Raw genomic sequence first — 18,823 nt, forward strand, 5'->3', positions numbered from 1 at the left:
TTGCCTTCCCACCACACTAGTACAGTTCCTCCAAGGCGAAGGCTAGCCAGCTGAATTTTTCTCCTTTCTAAATCAATGTTCTGCACCTTGCAATATATATCAATCTGTCTAATCGAGTTATCTAGATTTTCTGCACTTAATTCTCCATCATAAATTGACAAATCGAACTTTACATCTAATTTAATCAAAGAAGTTTTCTTCTTTTTCTTTTTAGGGTTAGTTTTATGTGAAGAAGACGATGAGGATGGTGATGATGGAGTAGATGGTGGAGAATGCCTCTCTTCTTTTCCTTTGCCTTCTGGATGGGCAACTAGAAGAGGTTCCTTTGTTCCTTCATCTGGTTGAGGTGCTGAAGTGATTTCACCTCGACCTTTCTTAAATTTGGATATATCTCTTCCACCATGGCTCACATGGCCATAAAACTTTCCATGAATTGGGCTTCTGATTCTCGTGGAGTTTCTTCTACCATTCTCCTCTGAGAATAGACTCTCCCAATCTCTAGATTAGCCTCAACAAATTCTCCTTCTCCTAGTTTGATCTTTGACCTAGTTAGCATTCAAAAATCCAGCACAATCTTGTCTATCCTTAACAATACCAAAAACCAAAAGCTCTGATACCACTTGATTTGTATGATGAAGATCTTAGATTATTATTAAGGTATTATAGACTCATGTGCATGGATTTTCCTATATCACTTAGTGCAATGGATCAATAATATTGCGAATAATATAGAAAATGAGCAGTTAGAGAAACACAATAGACATACACACATAACACAACAAAATAATCAAGGAGTTCGCTAAAACTCCTTGGCTACATCTCCTGGTCCAGCCTTCAGTGGTGACCTCTCTATTATGTCTTCAAGAGCAGAGTTTTACAAAAGTGAGCTCAATTTGAGTCTCAAAATAACAGATACAAAACAACAGGAGTTTACTTGAATCCCTTAAGCCTCTATGAGTACACAGACTCTCCCTCTCGCTTTCTGTCTCTGTCTTCTCTCTGTTCGTTATGAAACCAGCTCACAAAAAGATAGAAAAGATAGATCAACGCCTTAGAATTTAGCCTCTTCGAGGGGGCAACCTCCTTTACATTACACAAATGAATGATTATTTGATGATACAAATGACAAGACCTCCTTTCTATATATAAGAGTCTAAGGAGTCATAATATAATCAGAGCCGACATAACAATAATAATGTAAGGGCACAATAATAACAATAGTGGGCTTCTATGGGGCACAATAGTAACAATATGGGGATTACATGGGTACAACAATATAATAAGGGGGTTGTACTAATAAAAATAAGGGGTTACACTAGTAGTATAGGGGCCTAACATGCCCCTCTCCCTCAAAAGGTGTTGTCCTCAATGCTTGAGTAGTTCTTGATGGTTCTGTAGAATATTCTTGTCCTCTCATGTGGAATCTTCAGCGGGTAAGTTCTTCCACTTGATGAGATACTCTGAAATTGATTGATTTCATAGATGTCAGGTTCTTGTTTCTATGACTGCTCTAGGTTCCAATATGATTTTTCCTTCCTCTTCAAGTTCTGGCAATATTGTTTGAATTGGGATCTTCTGCAACTTTTGAATGAGTGGCCACACTTCTTCGTCCTTCTTCCATTCATCCCTTGCTTTGCTTATCCAATCTGGTTGGATAATAGAAATAGCACAAAACAATTATTCCACATACTCATCCTTTCTTGAGAGTGCATCTGCAACAAAATTTTGCTTCCCTTTTCTATAGATGATGTCAAACTCATAACCCAATATATTTGTGACCCATTTTTTTTGTTCTTCTATAGATAATATTTGTTCTAAAAAGTATTTTAGACTATCATGATCCATTTTTACCTTGAAGTGTCTTCCCATTGGTTAAGGTCGCCATTTCTTAAGTGCATGTAGTATTGCCAACATTTCCTTCTCATAAATAGCTTGCTTGAGATGTAGCTGTAAAAATACCCAATCACCTACATCAAAACATTTTTCACTGCGATGTTGATCTACCAGTTGTTTCATTCGATTCTGAACCAAAGTGGCATTATCCTTTAAAAGCTGGAGAACTTGTTGTTGATGCTCAATGTGTTCTTTCACTGCTTGAACTTTTTTCTTCTTGATATGTCCTTCTTGCTTTAGGGTTTGAGGAGTGGTAATTTCTTCCAATGCTTTACAAGATATGGTCAGATTCATTTCTTGTTGCTTGATGTGATCTTTCACTTCTTGAACATTTTTCTTCTTGATATGTCCTTCTATCTTGATAATTTGAGGAGTGGTAATTCTGGCCAATGCATTACAAGATATGGTTGGATTCATTTCTTCTTTCTCGATGTGATCTTTCACTTCTTGAACCTTTTTCTTCTTGACATGTCCTTCTATCTTGAGAGTTTGAGGAGTGGTAATTCTTGCCAATGCTTTACAAGATATGGTTGGATTCATTTCTTCTTTCTCTGGGGTTGGTTGCTGGTGTATATACTCTTCTTTTGATGTTTCTTGATCCTTTTCTTCCTCCTCTTCATAATCTATGTAAAATAATTTCTTCTCAGCACACTTATGACATTTAGTGCATTTGCTATCACAATTGTAACAAAGCCGTTTTTCTCTTTTTCCTTCCAATTGTTGTGGTGTCACCCTTGTAGGTTGTGGAAGGCTAGGAGAAGAAAAACTTCCATAATTATAGTCATGAGTGGTTGGATTCCTTGTTTCCATAATTTCGCTTTCAATTTTTCTTGCCCATTTGAATGCCTTCTCAAATGAATCAGGTTCCCAAAGACGAAGCTCATGTTGAATGTTATCCTTTAAAGTACCTATGAAGACATCAATCCTTTGCTTCTCTGGAATATCATTTACCTTATATTCAATTTTTGAAAGTCCTCAATGTGTTCTTCCATTGAAGACTTTTGTTTGAGATTTATCAATTGGCTAAACAAGGTGTTTCTCTTTGTATCCTCAAAATGTGCTATCATTTCCTCCGTGAAAATTGACCACGTAACAAGAGGTTTACGAGAACAAAGCCATTTATACCATAAAAATTGATCCAGTTCTAAATATAAAGATGCAGTACATACCTTTTGTAACAGTGGTACACCATGTAGATCAAAATATTTCTCCATCTGTAGTATCCAATTTACAGGATCCTTGCCATGAAACTTCCTCGTCTCGCTTTTTCTTGATTTTAGGAGCTCGATCTTGAAATGACTGTAACTCTGTAATTTCATATCTTCTAGTTTTGAAATCATGATTTGTAGTAGCCCTCTGTGTCCTCTTTCCAATGCCACCGATATGATCCAAATTGGATTCTCTAAGGAAGAGTTATGCGAAATCTCCCACAGTGACCTGATTATAGACTATTTTAGTAGAGTGAACTTGTACGACGTGCCACGTGTTCCTGTTTCGGCCTTTGGCTCTAAAAAATATATACGAGAGCCTACAGTCTATCCTCTTTCTGTACCTTCTTATGAAAATTCAATCTGATGCTTAGAGAGAAAGTTATGACGATTTTCCCTAGGTCACCTGTTTGGAATGTAATTCAGGAGTTTGCAAAAAGACCAACTTCCTCAGATCATATCTCCGCAAATATAGCGCGAAAAGCTCTGAAATTCGGACCCGAAGTTCAGTGCGATTTCGTCTCAAATGGGTTTTTTTTTCTTCGCTTCTGAAACGTTGTAGAAAAAAGTTATAGAAAAGATAGAAAAGATAGAAAAGATAGATCAACACCTTAGAATTCAGCCTCTTAGAGGGGGCAACCTCCTTTATATTACACAAATGAATGATTCTTTGATGATACAAATGACAAGACCTCCTTTCTATATATATGAGTCTAAGGAGTCATAATATAATCAGAGCCGACATAACAATAATAATGTAAGGGCACAATAATAACAATAGTTGGCTTCTATGGGGCACAATAGTAACAATATGGGGAGTACATGGGTACAACAATATAATAAGGGGGTTGTACTAATAACAATAAGGGGTTACACTAGTAGTATAGGGGCCTAACACTGTCTCAGCATTGCCTTTTTTCTGTCTCTGTCATACAGTGGCTTTTAAGCCAATCGGCACTTGTCTGTTCGTTTCCCCCTTCGGCTCTCTGGCTCCCGGCCTTTGTTCGCTCAAATCCCCTCTAAGCATTAAACAATCATTGTTGAACATATTTAGGGATGCTGGCCACATGTTTTGTAATGGAAGGGACCATCGGCGCATTAGAAATCCCAAAACAGTCGTTCTATGTTTACACAGAGAAATACACAACAACACTGTAAAAATTTGCCAAAATGCCTTTTTCTGGACTTGAAATATTATTCACTCTGCCCTAAAATCCATCGGGTTTGCCTTTGTATCACTATCGCAAGTCGCTCGGTTGCGACTTCCTTTTTATTTAGGTGTATTATGAAAAATCCCAAATACAAAGAAAATCCCGACAAAATGGCGTTATTCCAGACTTCAAATATTTTAGTATCGCATTCATAACCCTTTCGGGTCTGGCCATATCGCAAGTCGCATATTTCTTTTGGCTTTCGATCGTCGATTGCACCGATCAACCTTATCGGCTATCAACACATCGCATGGTCGCTGGCCTCTTGGCATCACCCCTTTATAACGCTGTGATGTGATATTGCGATATCGCAATTACATATCGCCGATCCTTCGGGCCGCAGTTAAGTCCTTATATATATATATATATATATATATATATATATATATATATATATATATATATATATATATATATATATATATATATATATATATATATATATTAGCTATGTATATTGCGGTTGAACTTGGACCATTGATTTGTGCGCTTGATTGACGGTCCTCGTTTAATCGCGCTGATCGCTATCGCACTTCCCATAAAGCTGCCTCTGATAGACTCTGCCTGCTACCACCGATTGCGATATGCCGATCAGATCTGGACTGTTGATCGGCCAGATATGACGGCTCTTGCGCAAAGTTGTTCAAGCCTTCGATAGACTCTGTTTTTGGCCATTTTTCATATTTTTTGTCTCCCGATAGTGTAATCCACCTTTTGTGAAGGTTTTTCCTTCGCGATAGTTTTTGATCTTGAAGACTTAGAGGGTTTTTTGGATCCCTTTTGGATCAACTTCATCACCCGAACGTATAGGATGATCTTTGAGCAGGATACACCTTGCATGTCACAGTAAACAATGGAGCCATTGGTTAGCATAACAGATTGGTATGCCTCACCCCTAGGCACCTTCATCTGGATGTATAGTGTGGAGAAGGCTCCGCATGTCTTACCAAAGTTTTCCATGGATAAGTTGGTCATGCAAGAGGTTTCATACCACATCTCAATAGGGTTGTCAGCAAGACTGCATAGGAAGAAGAAGGCACCTTGTCCTGCTTTTCCTTTGTAGATCGGGTTGTATGAGATCCAGAATCTCAAGCATGCTAAGGCTGAAATAGAGAAATTTAAGAGATTCACCTTTGACACCAGAAGTTTTGATCCATATGACCGACATCGCTTAGTTGAAGACCATTGTGTGAGAGTGTATCATCCTTGGATCCACAGGGCGTGTCATTGGCCTGAGGAAGACCCATGGAGATATTGCTATAACTTCTCAAGGCTCAATGAACCAGTCAGAGTGACTGTAGAATGGTTGAAACGCAGAAGGCATCGACATCTCAGAGAGTCAACATCATGGATAGCTTTATAAAGTTCTGTGCACACTTATTACAAGTTCTCCTAATGCAGATTCAGTGGAGATAGAATACAACTATCAGATCACTTCGTCACCCCATTGTACAAGATGATCTTTGAGTAGGATCTACCTTATATGTCACAGGCAACAATGGAGGCATTGGTTAACATAGCAGATTGGTATGCCTCACCCCTTGGCACCTTCATCCAGATGTACAATGCGGAGAAGGCTCTGCATGTTTTACCGAAGTTTTCCATGGATAAGTTGGTCATGCAAGAGGTTGCATACCACATCTCAATAGGGTTGTCAACAAGACTGCATAGGAAGAAGAAGGCACCTTGGCCCGCTCTTCCTTTGTGGATCAGGTTGTATGAGATCCAGAATCTCAAGCATGCTGATGCCAAAACAGAGGAATTCAAGAGATTCACCTTCATCACCAGAAGTTTTATTTCCTGTATTCAGGCTTCTATGATCCATAATGAATTAAGCAAAGTATTTTGGTAGAAATCACATAAGAGAAATTTTTGGCCGATGCGTTTCGAACCAACGCGTTTCGAAAATTTTTCTCTTATGTAATTTCTACTGAAAGACTTTGCTTAAACCAGAAGTTTTAATCCATATGACCCAGATCGCTTAGTAGAAGACCACTGTGTGAGATTATATCATCCTTGGATCCACAGGGTGTGTCATTGGCCTGAGGAAGACTGATGGAGATATTTCTATAACTTCTTAAGGCTCAATGAATTGGTTAGAATGGTTGTAAAATGGTTAGCAATGTAGAAGGCAGTGACATCTCAGAGAGCAAAAACATCAATAGGAGCAAAGGGAAACAGAGTTGCGCTTGACAAAGGCAAGAGGAAGGTTGCTAACATCGCAAAGGCGAAGCAAAGTTGCAGGTTCAAAGCATATCCACTTGTGTTAAGAGTAACTTTGGAGATTGAGGCAAAGAGGCGACAACACGATTGAAGGATTGCGTAAAGACAAAGGGAGAAGCAAAAGCTGGAGGAGGCAGAAAAGGAGTTGCAGGAACAACTTAGGGAAGAACAAGAGCTGCACCGAAGAGAGAAGGAAGCACAATAGGAACAAGAACAATAGGAGGTGCAACATGCACTCATTAATGAAACTGCACCCATATAGGTTATTGATTCATCCAAAAAACTGACACATAATAGAAAGGGTGAGTATTCGCAGGAGCAAGACTTTGCTAAAGAGATTGAATAGATGTTGGAATAGATGGACACGAATGTGGTTCAGCCAGAGTTATATCAGGACATTGACCTCATGCCTAAGAACCAAGACGTAACTCCACCAGCTTCGCTAGATTCGGGAGTAGAGCAAGTCCCAAGCGATCAAGGAGACACTGAAATCCTTGAGGACAACACGGAAGCGGATATGCACAACATATCCTTCAACGAGTCACAACATAGAGTTGTGCAATCACGCAGAGTGCCACTCCGAAATTCCACATATCTCCTACACAGTTTGAAGAATGAGTGATCATGTCTAATGTGCGCATACATCCAACTGCATTTCTCGATGCTACCAAGGCATATGTCGAAGCCACCAACTAAAGTGTTAGATTCTTGATAGCTGAGAACGAGCGCATGGCTAAGGAGATATAATCAACCAAGTAGGGAGAAGAGAAATTTACAACATCCACTAGAGGAGAGTTGAGGAAGCGATATTTGATGAAGTATCGCCTCTCGAGACAATCATGCAGAAGCTTAACTTTAGGTTTTTCACCGTGCATAAGTCAGTTGTCCATCTTAACGGTTGGCAATAACGCTGTGCTAGGAGAGAACACATATTGTCATACATACACACTGTTGTCGATCACATGTAGATATGGACAATGAGGAGTAAAGGAGCCCCATTTCACTTGCCAAAGATGATGAAGCCAAAGGTAGTGGAGTTGAAGGCACATATCCGAAGTCAGATATGGAACTATGAGGAAATCCCACAGCTCATCACCAACTTATAGGCTTCACATGCATGAGTGTTTATGAGCATGGATGTCATTGTGCGCATGCATGCGATCCCATCCATTGACACACTCACCGAAGTAGAATACTTGTGGCTATCAGGTGGATGGAATGAAGGTTCATTTATGAGATCAAGTGAAAGACTCGATTGGGATTTTACGATATCTAATCAAAGACTCGAATTGGAACTTTTCTCTAGGGGACCTTGTTTCATTTTTTAATGAGCTTGACACAAGATAAGGAACTTTGCTTAGATTCCTTGTTTCATTTTTTAACGAGCTTGACACAAGACAAGGAACTATGCTTATCTTTTTTATTTCATTTTTAACGAGTTTGACACAAGACAAGGAACTATCCTCATATTCCTTGATCATGACCCATAAGAGGTCATGAATTTCAAGAGGTTCTCATCAGATGGGAGAAAAATGCACTAGAAGGGATACGTAGCAAGGAATCCATTAGAGAGATATGGTTCCAATTCCCCCAGTACATAATGCACAACATCACGAAATTGATCGTCATTTGATGTAAGCGTGGAACGGGTTGCCACATTATTTAACTGTGGCGAGGAAGATACCATTGGGACAAAAGGACCATTTAGGGACTGGAAGCCATATTTGGATTAGGAAATTAAAGCTGGTCAACGGTGACAATTTTGCCTTCATGTGGGAAACACATCACTTGAAAGAGTGTTGAAACAATAGCTCCCATGTCATAAACATAGTCGTGCCCAAGAAGTAAATTGTAATCTAAAGGGTCTGGGACTACCATCACATTGAGATAAACAATTTTTCCTCCCATAGTAATAGGAAACTGAGGAAGGATCCCTAATGGTTGACTGGTTCCTCTATTAAAAGCCAACAGATTTTGGGTAACAAGCACAAGTGGCGGTAAACCAAGCGCTTTCCAAGCAGTGGAGGAAAGGATACTCACAGATGCACCTTCATCTATAATGGTGCCAGGTACAATCATATTACAAACTTGTACTATGATTTGGAGAGGCACATAAGAAGGAAGACGACATCTTGCTAGTCGATTCCAATCAAAGGAAGTGACCAGAATACTTGGAGGGGGTACTATAAGAACAGGAGAATTACCCCCTTGAGTTACGGGAATGGGAGGATTTTCCTCCTGTCTTGATGGAACATGAGGGTTGCCTCCAAGCTCATTGGAATATGAAGAAACGAAAAGAACCTAAGTGGTATCATACTTGCTCTCTATGGGAAAGGTATGATTAACTGAAGGTGAAATCGGGTCAACTGTTTCCTCGACCTGTGATTGGTCAGGTATAGACTCATGGGATTCACATTCAGAGAGAGTGGATTTGACCGACGGTTGATTTGGGTCAGTCAATTCATCAAGTAGTGAAGGATTAAGGGAGAGTCTCCTGTAACTTGATGGAAGTCACTGCAGAGAAGAAATACGGTTATCCAACACTTTTTTGGCTTCATCGAGATAGGGACAAAGGTGAATGGGGTGATTCCCTTCACATAACCTACAGGGAAACTTAACTTTACCCTTCTTTTCATGAACTTTACTACCACTAGTTGATGGTGTGTCACCAGCATGATCTCCAGAAGTTGATGGCACAGGATGATGTGAATGAGAAGACCATTCTTTTAAGATCTAAGGAATACCAGAACAATTTCGAAGAAGATGGTTTTCCGTACAAAGTTTGCAAGGATATCGAAGTTTGTGCAGCTTATCAGATGATTTCTCGTCAGAAGTTGTATTCGAAGCAATGGTTGCTTGGTTACCCCCCTGCTGAATTTTCTTCTTCTTCTTCTTCTTCCCTTTCTTTTCTTCTTATCCATCTGGTTAGTAGTGTCAATACTTTCACTAGGCGAAGAGGAATAAGGGGAGGAAGAAACAACCAACAAAGAAGGTAAAGGGTCAACTTTAAGATCAACTGAAGGCTGATTTTGTCTAGTTGTAGGAATATTCAATTGCGGGGCCAAGGAGGTTGAGAACAACCATACTGACAAGCCAATGGTAAGTCTCGGAAAGGACAATGTATCCATATAAGGAGCACTAATATTTTCGAAAGGAGGAAAAGGACTAGGATTCCCATCAAAAGCAATTCCTTGATCGGTGGACTCTGGAGTTGTTGCCATATGTCTCAACCTAAGATCAACTAAGGAGTGACATGGAGGATGCTATCTGTGGTCAATTAATTTTATTTTAATCAAAATAACATAACAAAACAAAAAAAGGATAATCTAGGCAAAATGATTACTAAGTAACTGTGAACTGCAATATACTGCCTTAGTAAACCAAGGACTTAACATACGTGCAGGCAATCTCCCTGAATACTGTGTTCGGTGTATCATAATGTACAAGGTGGCTGACTCGGTTACCTATGGATGTATAGCAACCTAATGTAGTCCTTACATATATACGCTAAAGTACGTGGAGGCCCAATCCGTTTTAGCGATGTCTAATGAAAAACCGCATATTGAGAGCATTCGTTTATACTTTTTCGTACTATAACACCACATTATATACCTGAAGGTACGTGGACGCGCTACGATATACTTAAGTACGTCGAATGAGGTATCACACTCGGAATGTATCGCAGACAATTAATGACATCTGCTATGTTTTACGACGCCGGAATAGTCCTCTAGCCTAAAACCTCTAAATGTTATTCGTTAGGTGACAATGCTCCATTAGGTTAATTGGGATAACTTTTAAGTTGATCTTGATTAAGAGTTTGTCTTTTAGGTTCTCCGCGTGATGTCTTTGAAATTCCTAGAATGCAAATATAATGAGAAACATTATTTTCATTTGATTTGTACAATGAAAATCTTAACTACAAGGGATAGAGCAATCATAATGTTTAATAAAAAAGCAAAGAGCACATCTAATGCAATTTCCCTAAACTATTCCTATAAGCACACAAAAACCTCTAATTGCATAATGTAAGTTTTTCTTTTCAATTCCCTTAATGTTGAGATGAACAAAAGGAAACTAATGCACATACAATCAATCAATCTTTTTGCAAGAAACAAAGACTTTACGACAATTCCTTTTCGAAAGAAATGAAGACTTTACGACACTTCCTTTTTAGAAAATATTAATCAACTATAAGCTAACTTTGACAATGAATTGATAATGATAAAGAAATCATTTAAGAAACACTAAACAATCAAGGCCAAAGTAGGGCTAGGAAGAGAAATACAACTTGATTTCAGAACCACAAGAATCATTGATCTTTCAGCAAACAACAAGAGAAGCAACTTTGGAAAAATCAGACCAAAGGTGGGTTTTTAGCCTAAAAGGAATCAGCACAGGACAAAGAGGGAGACAGTGGGCTGAAATGCACTGTCTCTAAGGTAGGGGCTGCTCTGCAGTGCACTGTATCAAGACAAACACTGCGCTGGTGGTAGAAAGTCAATTCAAGAGACATTCAAGCACAATTTTTGACTAAAAACAGTTCAAAAAGACTGAAATAAGATCAATAAAGCTAAGCAAACTCTGCTAGGGTGTAATATGATGAGGGTAAGCCACCAAGAATGATAGTCCTTCCCCAGCGGAGTCACCAATTTGTTACATGGAATTTGCATCTACAGATAAACAGATCTTCCCTAGGTGGGTGACTACACCTAGAACAACAAAATGAAAGTAGTTTAACCTCTTCTTATAAAAGATAGATGAGATGGAGGAACTTACTTGTTGCCTTTCGCTTCCTAAATCTCTTTTGAATCACTCTTATCTCTCCCACTTGGACTAAATCCGCTCAAAAGGTACCTGTATCAAGAGAAATAGAAACAAGAAACGATCAAAGCATACATGAAATATCGACTATAAAACAATGGAGATTGAAGACATTGAAACACATAATCATCACAGATATGAACAATCTTATGAGAAACATAATAAGCTCTTTATTAATGTAGAAGGAAGAGTATCACCCAATACAGTTCAATCCTATGCCACTCCTCCAACGTCAGTTCAACCCTCGCCACATCAAAAGCTTAACACTCCAGCAGCATAACATTGCTTAACATAAACTCAATCCTCAAACCAACAGAATTTCCTTACAAACTTAAAATTCTAGCCCCTTGATCACTATGATGAGTGCTTAATTTATAGGAAATGGAGGTGGTTTTCTCATAAATGAGGGTATTGAATGGCTTTCCAATCTTGGAGTTAGTTTCCATGGAGCAAGGGATGAGAGGATAGGAGGTTAATGGATCCTTAGCCTATCCAATTTTGAGCTCATAGGAGGAGATAAGAGATGGGAACCTTCTAGAGTCATCTAGAATGAAGGAATATTCCCAGAACCCTATGCAAATTTCGCTCAATCTCACCCAGTGCAGGCTAAAGAGGGCCTAAGTGCACTGCAGTGCAAGCCACAGTGGGCCTACCTGCTTTGCAGCACACTGTCTCAAGGCTTGGGCTGCGCTGGTGTCCCAAGGAGGCATTTCAGGAAGGCTTCAGGCCATGAAACTTTCATAGAAGGAGGCATTCAATGAGTTGACTTCTCTAGGGCATGTAACAACTGAATTAGGGTTTGATGAGCCCTAATAGTACTGATCTGAATGTCGGGAGTGATGTGCCCAAATAGACCTGTAACACCTATGTTGTCATTTACGGTGAGTATGACTGGGAATTTGAACATCAAAACGTGGTGAAGGATGACTCCCTTCTGTCTGCGCCTCCTCCGATTTTTCCTGACATATTTGGTGATTTTGTTATCTCTGATTTTCCTTGTGTAAATCCATACATAGATGCGTCTACTTCCGATCATTCACAGAATGCACCCGATGTCATTCCGTCATTTGACAACGAAGATGACAAATTATTCATGAAAAATCCACTTGATTTTTCATCTACTTTTTCCGGAAACGCAACGGATGACCATTCTTGCTTCTCATCTACCCCTCTATTTGATTGAACAGATCATGAGGATTCCGATGAACTTATTGATTTTTTTAATCGTAGCTGCCATGATATATTTACTCCTGTGTTCGATCACATGTTGACCTTTCAAAGACACCTGTTTATGATGATCTATTTGTGGATGAAGTCGAAACCCAACAGGCTGTCAAGGCAATTCAACCCATTCTGATGGTTATGTCAAGCCCTCGCTATCCTGAGGTTAGTTTCACTTCTAATCAGGAAATTTTTGAACTACCCAAGGCTCCTCATCACTCATCTGTATGCAGTGAAGATCAATCCAATACATAGATTTCACTTCCTCCACCTGAATCACATGACCCCATCGCTCATGCATTGAAGGAATCATACACAACAAGCACACTTGCAAGACGCAAGTTATCTCTAATTCTCCTGTCACAGTCAAGAGAGTGCATATGTTTATCATTTTCACGCAGTGTATCACAACACCATGGTAAGTCCATAGAGTGCTTGTCTTGCGCTTTCACTCTTTTCTTTTCTGTGGATGCATTTAAACTCAGAATGTGTTGGTCTTCATTATCATATCTTTCATGTTTTCTAGTTCGCTTGACTATGCTTCTTGCGAACCATGCCTTCATCAACATGGGTCAACCAATGTGCCGGTGGTTGCATTGGAAATATCACTTCACGTGAATAGACCCATGCAACGTTAGCTTAGGAGTAGGAGTAGTGTTTTCTTTATGTCTTGTTTGCTCGCATGCATGTTTGATTTCTTTATTTGTTTGTTTTTTTGCTTGCTTTCCTACTTTGCTTACTCACTTTTCTTATGCATTTACTTATGCTATTTTCTTTATTGTTTTGTTTGTTGTTTGCGTCCATAGGTTAGTTTCGCATGAAACCGTGTGCGAATTTTGAAGCAAGCAAGGTAAATTATAAGAGGACTTGTGCAACTACCAACACTTGGTTATCTGTTGTCCTCTCTCTTTATGCAGAACTTGTTATCTTTATTCAGTGATACGCCAATGGAAAATACATCTTGTTTGAAGTGAATCCTGGTGAAAAGACAACACTTGCGCTCTAACTAGTCCTACCTACTCTAGTCGGTCGTTTTGGGTTAACCCTTGTCATCTTAGTCAAGTAGAGTAAGGTGAGGGGGAAAACATTAACAGGTATGTCAGAGGCATATATAACATACGTCTTTGAAGGAACAACCTCTTCTTCTCTCAATAAGTTAGGATCCCTCTTCCACCTCTGAAATAAATTAGTGCCTATGCACAGTTCTATGAAAAATGAAAAATGAAAATATGAAAAATTAAAAAAATGAATAAGGCGAAAGAAGGGAAAGGCGTCCTCCACAAAGAGGTGATGCAAGAAACTCTGCCGGGGTACTGACCAAGCTCGCTGGCAGCGGAGCGATGCTTGTGTTCCTACGTGACTCCGTTGGGGTACTGTCCAGGCCTGTTGGCAGTGGAGCAACACCAAAGATGAAACTTAAACTTTGACAGTCATATTACTTGTGCACCAATATACCCCTCATCCCTAATCAAAACAACTAAGTTGACTTGTGTTGGAATGTGTGTTGACCAATCAAGAGCATGGCAGGTGCTACATCTTTCACTTAAGCTAGTGTGGAAACCACAATGATCAAAGAATCGAACAATACTTCCAAAGGAGTTAGACTTGCTTTTCATGAAACAAGGTCCATTCAGAGAGCTGGAGTTCTACCAGTGTGTAGCCAATGTTGTAGTGGCTAAAACCATTCTGAAATTTTTTTCCTTAGCTTTGTTTTGGAGCCTCCCGACCAACCATCCTCAACACCATGTCTTGCACTAACATGTACTTATGCTTGACTTGAGTTTATCTGGCTTATTAGCTTGTGTTTTCTAGCTTGTTTTCCATTCACCTGCAAGCTGACATCATGACTTGGTTTTCAACTGGATGTTATGCTCACTTGGAAAATTGCATAGAAATGGAGGGAAACCAACCTTACTCTCAAGAATTGCGCAGAGCATCAAGGCAACCTGTTTCTCTCCAGAAATGCACACAGTAAGCAGACTTCCTTTCCTTGAAAATTGCGCAGAGCAACCCATCACTGGGCTTGCTCTTAGAATTTGCGTAGTTCTGGCTAGAAGCCTTGGCTTCAGTCTAGAAATTGCACAAAGCTTGAGGGGAAGCTAGAGTCACTCAGCCCAGAAACTGCGCAGAAGTCATCCAGAGGATTGTAGTTCATTGCATGTGCTCCCAAGATGAATGGTTCCCTCCAAGACTGAGCAATCTTGCTTTGCATGCATGGGTTGATTTTTCCTGAAAAAGAAAAAAAAAAAAATAAAAAGAAAAAATCATCTCCATATTTTAGCGATCCATTTTTAGCAGCTGGAGGTTACATATAAAATTCATTTTAGAGACCTCCCGCCAGGTGTCTCTTTTCCCTAGATTTGTGGCATGTGCACCATAAGCCTCAATCTTGTCAAAAATATTTATTCGACACTTTAGAGGTCATTCTTCACTATGATCTTGGAGCTTTGGTATTCCCCATCGCATCTAGGAACGTTCAGCACACTTAGCTCAACTTTTTCTGGGTAAGTCTGCTTTTCATGTCTTTTGCTGCTTTTCTGTCACTTTTTGCATTTAGGTTTGTGTGAGTGTTGTTTGCTTGGTTTCATTGAAGACTTTCTACCGTTGTAACACATGTTAGCTTGTAGAAGCAATGTTTCAAGTTTTCGATTGCATCTCCTTGCTGTTGCATGCATGACACTATTTCAACACTAACAGTTGCTGTTGTGGTGACTCGCTTCACACACAGTTATTTTTCCCATTTTACTGAATCCTACACTCACTGATTTCATGCATATTCGTTCACTCATGTTTGCATGCAGTTTCGCATATGCAGTTAGTCGTTACTGTTTTCAGTCACCTGTCAGTGGGTATGAGCTGCCTTGGCCCAGACCTTTGTTTACCCAGCTTGCACTGTGCATTTCTGGGATGGAAGGCCTTTCCTTACTCCTAGGAATTGCGTAGATCTTGCCTCACACTGTCCTCCTAGGCTTGCTCTGTGCAATTCTGAGAGGTAATGCCTCAGTTGGCCCCCATAATTGCTTAATGAAATTTTCCTAGGTTGTAGTCATGCTAACTGAAACTGCGCATTGCACAGTTTCAGTCCTCAGTAGGCCAAGATGGATTGTGCTCTACGAAGTTTCAGTAGTCAATCAACTCACTAACAGTCCATACTATGTTCTTCACAGTTTTGGCAACTAGACTCCCAACATCCCAGTGAAAATTGTGCAAATATTCTAGTTAGTCACCCAGGTGTGTTGCATGTCAGTCCTCAAGTTTCTTTTGGTTTTCAACTGATAGTTTGCTTGCCATGAGTGTTGCTCTGTCTCCAGGTATCACAGGTGTTAAACAGTCTCTCAGCAGTGCATGTACAATGGCTTCCAAGAGAGTAGAGTCAAAGGACACCATTGGGAGTGCAACTAGAGATGTGGTCGAGCAAATGTCTATGAGATTGCCCATCTATGAAGACACTAAGATGTTCATAGACAAGGATATCAAGATGAAATGGCAGGACATCAATGACATCTTTTCAGGCACCTTTGAGGAGAACCTGGAGGACCGCAAAGACTATGTCAACATACACAAGTATGGCTTATACCGGATTGGATGCAGGTATCCCACGTTTCCATGCGCATACAAGATCCATTGAATTGACTTGCATACTGATCCATAGACAATGTTGTTGAGCAGTGTCAGTGGAATAGAACTTTCTACCTTCAGGGAACATGAATTCTAAGAGATGTATCACTTGCTGCAGCTGGTAGTCACAATGGATGCACCCTTCACCAGGGCCAACAACGGTGCAAACTCAAGAGACATCGTAAAGAGATGGGTGAAAGATCCATCTAAGTTCAGGACAACACCCAACCAGGTTTACATGATAAGGATAATGCGGAAGGATTATCAACTCTTGTTCATCCTTGCATGCCGCTTATATGGCCAAGAGAGCACCAAGACCTTCCCGCAGACATGTTGGCTCTCCAAATGAAGGGACAAGTAACAAAAGCCCGACATCTGCCCAAGGATCAACAAGAATAACTTTTCATGTCCACTTACATAATGGATGAAATCTGTGCTCGTCAACAGTTCCCTGGCTTGGGTTGGTCATGGACACCTTCAAAAACCTCTGTGCACACTTATTGCAAGTTGTTCTCTGAATGCAACTTCTGTGGAGTTTTAATACAACTATCAGACCACTTCATCACCCTAGTGTATAGGATGATATTTGAGCAGGATCCGCCTTGCATGTCACAAGAAACAATGTAGGCATTGGTTAACATAACATATTGATATGCCTCACCCCTTGGCACCTTCATTTGGATGTACAGCGCGGAGAAGGCTCCACATTTTTTGTTTTAGAAGTTTTCCATGGATAAGCTGGTCATGCAAGAGGTTTCATACCACATCTCAACAGGTTTGTCAGCAAGACTGCATAGGAAGTGTAGGTTTTAAACCGGTATAGAAATTACATGCATACTAATTCTTAAAAAAGATAATAAACAATGGCAACAACATAACACATAAAACAAATATACATAGAGATTTTCCCCTGGATCCCAAAACCGGGACTACCAGATTGATTTTTCATTATGTTGCTTTCAATGTTACAATACATATATATACATGTCGAAGCATCCATAAACCTCAATCCATTAACCCTGGATTAGAACATAAACATATTTCCCTCTACCGGATATACAAAATACCATGGACCGAAAACCATCGTGCTCAAAACCATGTGCAAAATCCATGCACAAAACCATAGGTAGGTCTGCCCACTTAATATAGGGTCCAAAAAAAATTCCTTGGGCCGCTGCCTCAGACCCCGTAGAGGGGGGCTACCGTCCCCTCAAGCCTCTTGACAAGGGGGGCTGCCGCCCCCCTGTGACCCCCCCGCTGCCCCCGACACAATGAAGGGGAGGTTCTGCCCCCCCTTTAGCCCCCCCGTTTCACTACTGGGGCTAGTCGTGGAAAGAATATAATGCAACCCAACATTCTCCCACCTGTTGTTTTCTTTCCACAGGGGGACATAAGATATCTTAGTCATTGATCCAACTCCTGCAACGCCCATTGTTTCTCTACACCAAAATTACTTCTCAGTGCTCATAGACTTTGTCAATTCATCTGCAATATTATTCAAAGTGTCCACCTTTACCAGTAACACCTTCTTGTCTTCTACCATATCCCTCACAAAGTGATACTAAACATCTATGTGCTTTGTTTTTGAATGAGAAGCAGGGTTCTTTGCTAAGAAAATTGCACTTTTCCTATCACAGTCTATCCTTATAGCTCATTCAACTAACCCCATACTTTGACACAATCTCTGCAACCAAACTACTTCCTTGCTTGCATGAGTGCCTACCATGTATTCTGCCTCTGTAGTTGACAGTGCCATTATAGATTGTCTCTTACTCATCCAATTGACTGCACCTCCAAATAGGTTAAACACATACCCACTTGTAGATATTATTTGATCCAGATCTCTAGCCCAGTCTGCATCAACAAAGCCACGGATGTTCAATCCTGGACTTCCTTGGTAGCACAAACATAATCACTAGTGCCACACAAATACCTGAAAACCCGCTTCACTGTTGTCCAATGCTCCTTCCCTGGTTTTGACATAAACCTGCTCAATACTTCCACTGCATGTGGAATGTATGATCTAGTACAAACCATTTCATACATCAGACTACCAACTGCACTTGCATATGGAACACGGGACATGTCCTCTTCCTCTTCTTGTGTCTTGGGACACTGTTCAACAGATAACTTTACACCTACAGGAACAAGAACCTTCACCGATTTACTATCCTGCATATTAAACCTCTGTAGTATTGTCTCGACATACTTCCTTTGGTTTAACTAGAGCTTCCTCTTTGCCCGATCTCATTTAATTTCCATGCCCAAAATATAGTTTGTAGCACAAAAATCTTTCATGTTGAATTTGGAGGACAATTTGGTCTTCAAATCTTGGATAATTTCTTTGTCATTTCCAACCATAAACATATCATCCACATAAAAGACTAAATAAATAACACGGTCACCAATAAATTTAAAATACACACAACGAACTTCTTTGCTTCTAGTGAAGCCAAGTCCTCATATAAATGTGTCAAATTTATGATACCACATCCTTGGCTACTGTTTTAACCCATACAAATAATTTTTGAACTTGCATACTAGTTCTTTCTTACCCTTCACTGCAAAGCCTTTAGGTTTCTTCATGTAGATCTCCTCTTCTAGATCCCCTTGAAGAAATGTTGT

Source organism: Pinus tabuliformis, chromosome J, assembly GCF_031772625.1.
Source record: "Pinus tabuliformis cultivar Carrire ecotype Pingquan chromosome J, CPIR1, whole genome shotgun sequence".
Classification (NCBI taxonomy): domain Eukaryota; kingdom Viridiplantae; phylum Streptophyta; class Pinopsida; order Pinales; family Pinaceae; genus Pinus; species Pinus tabuliformis.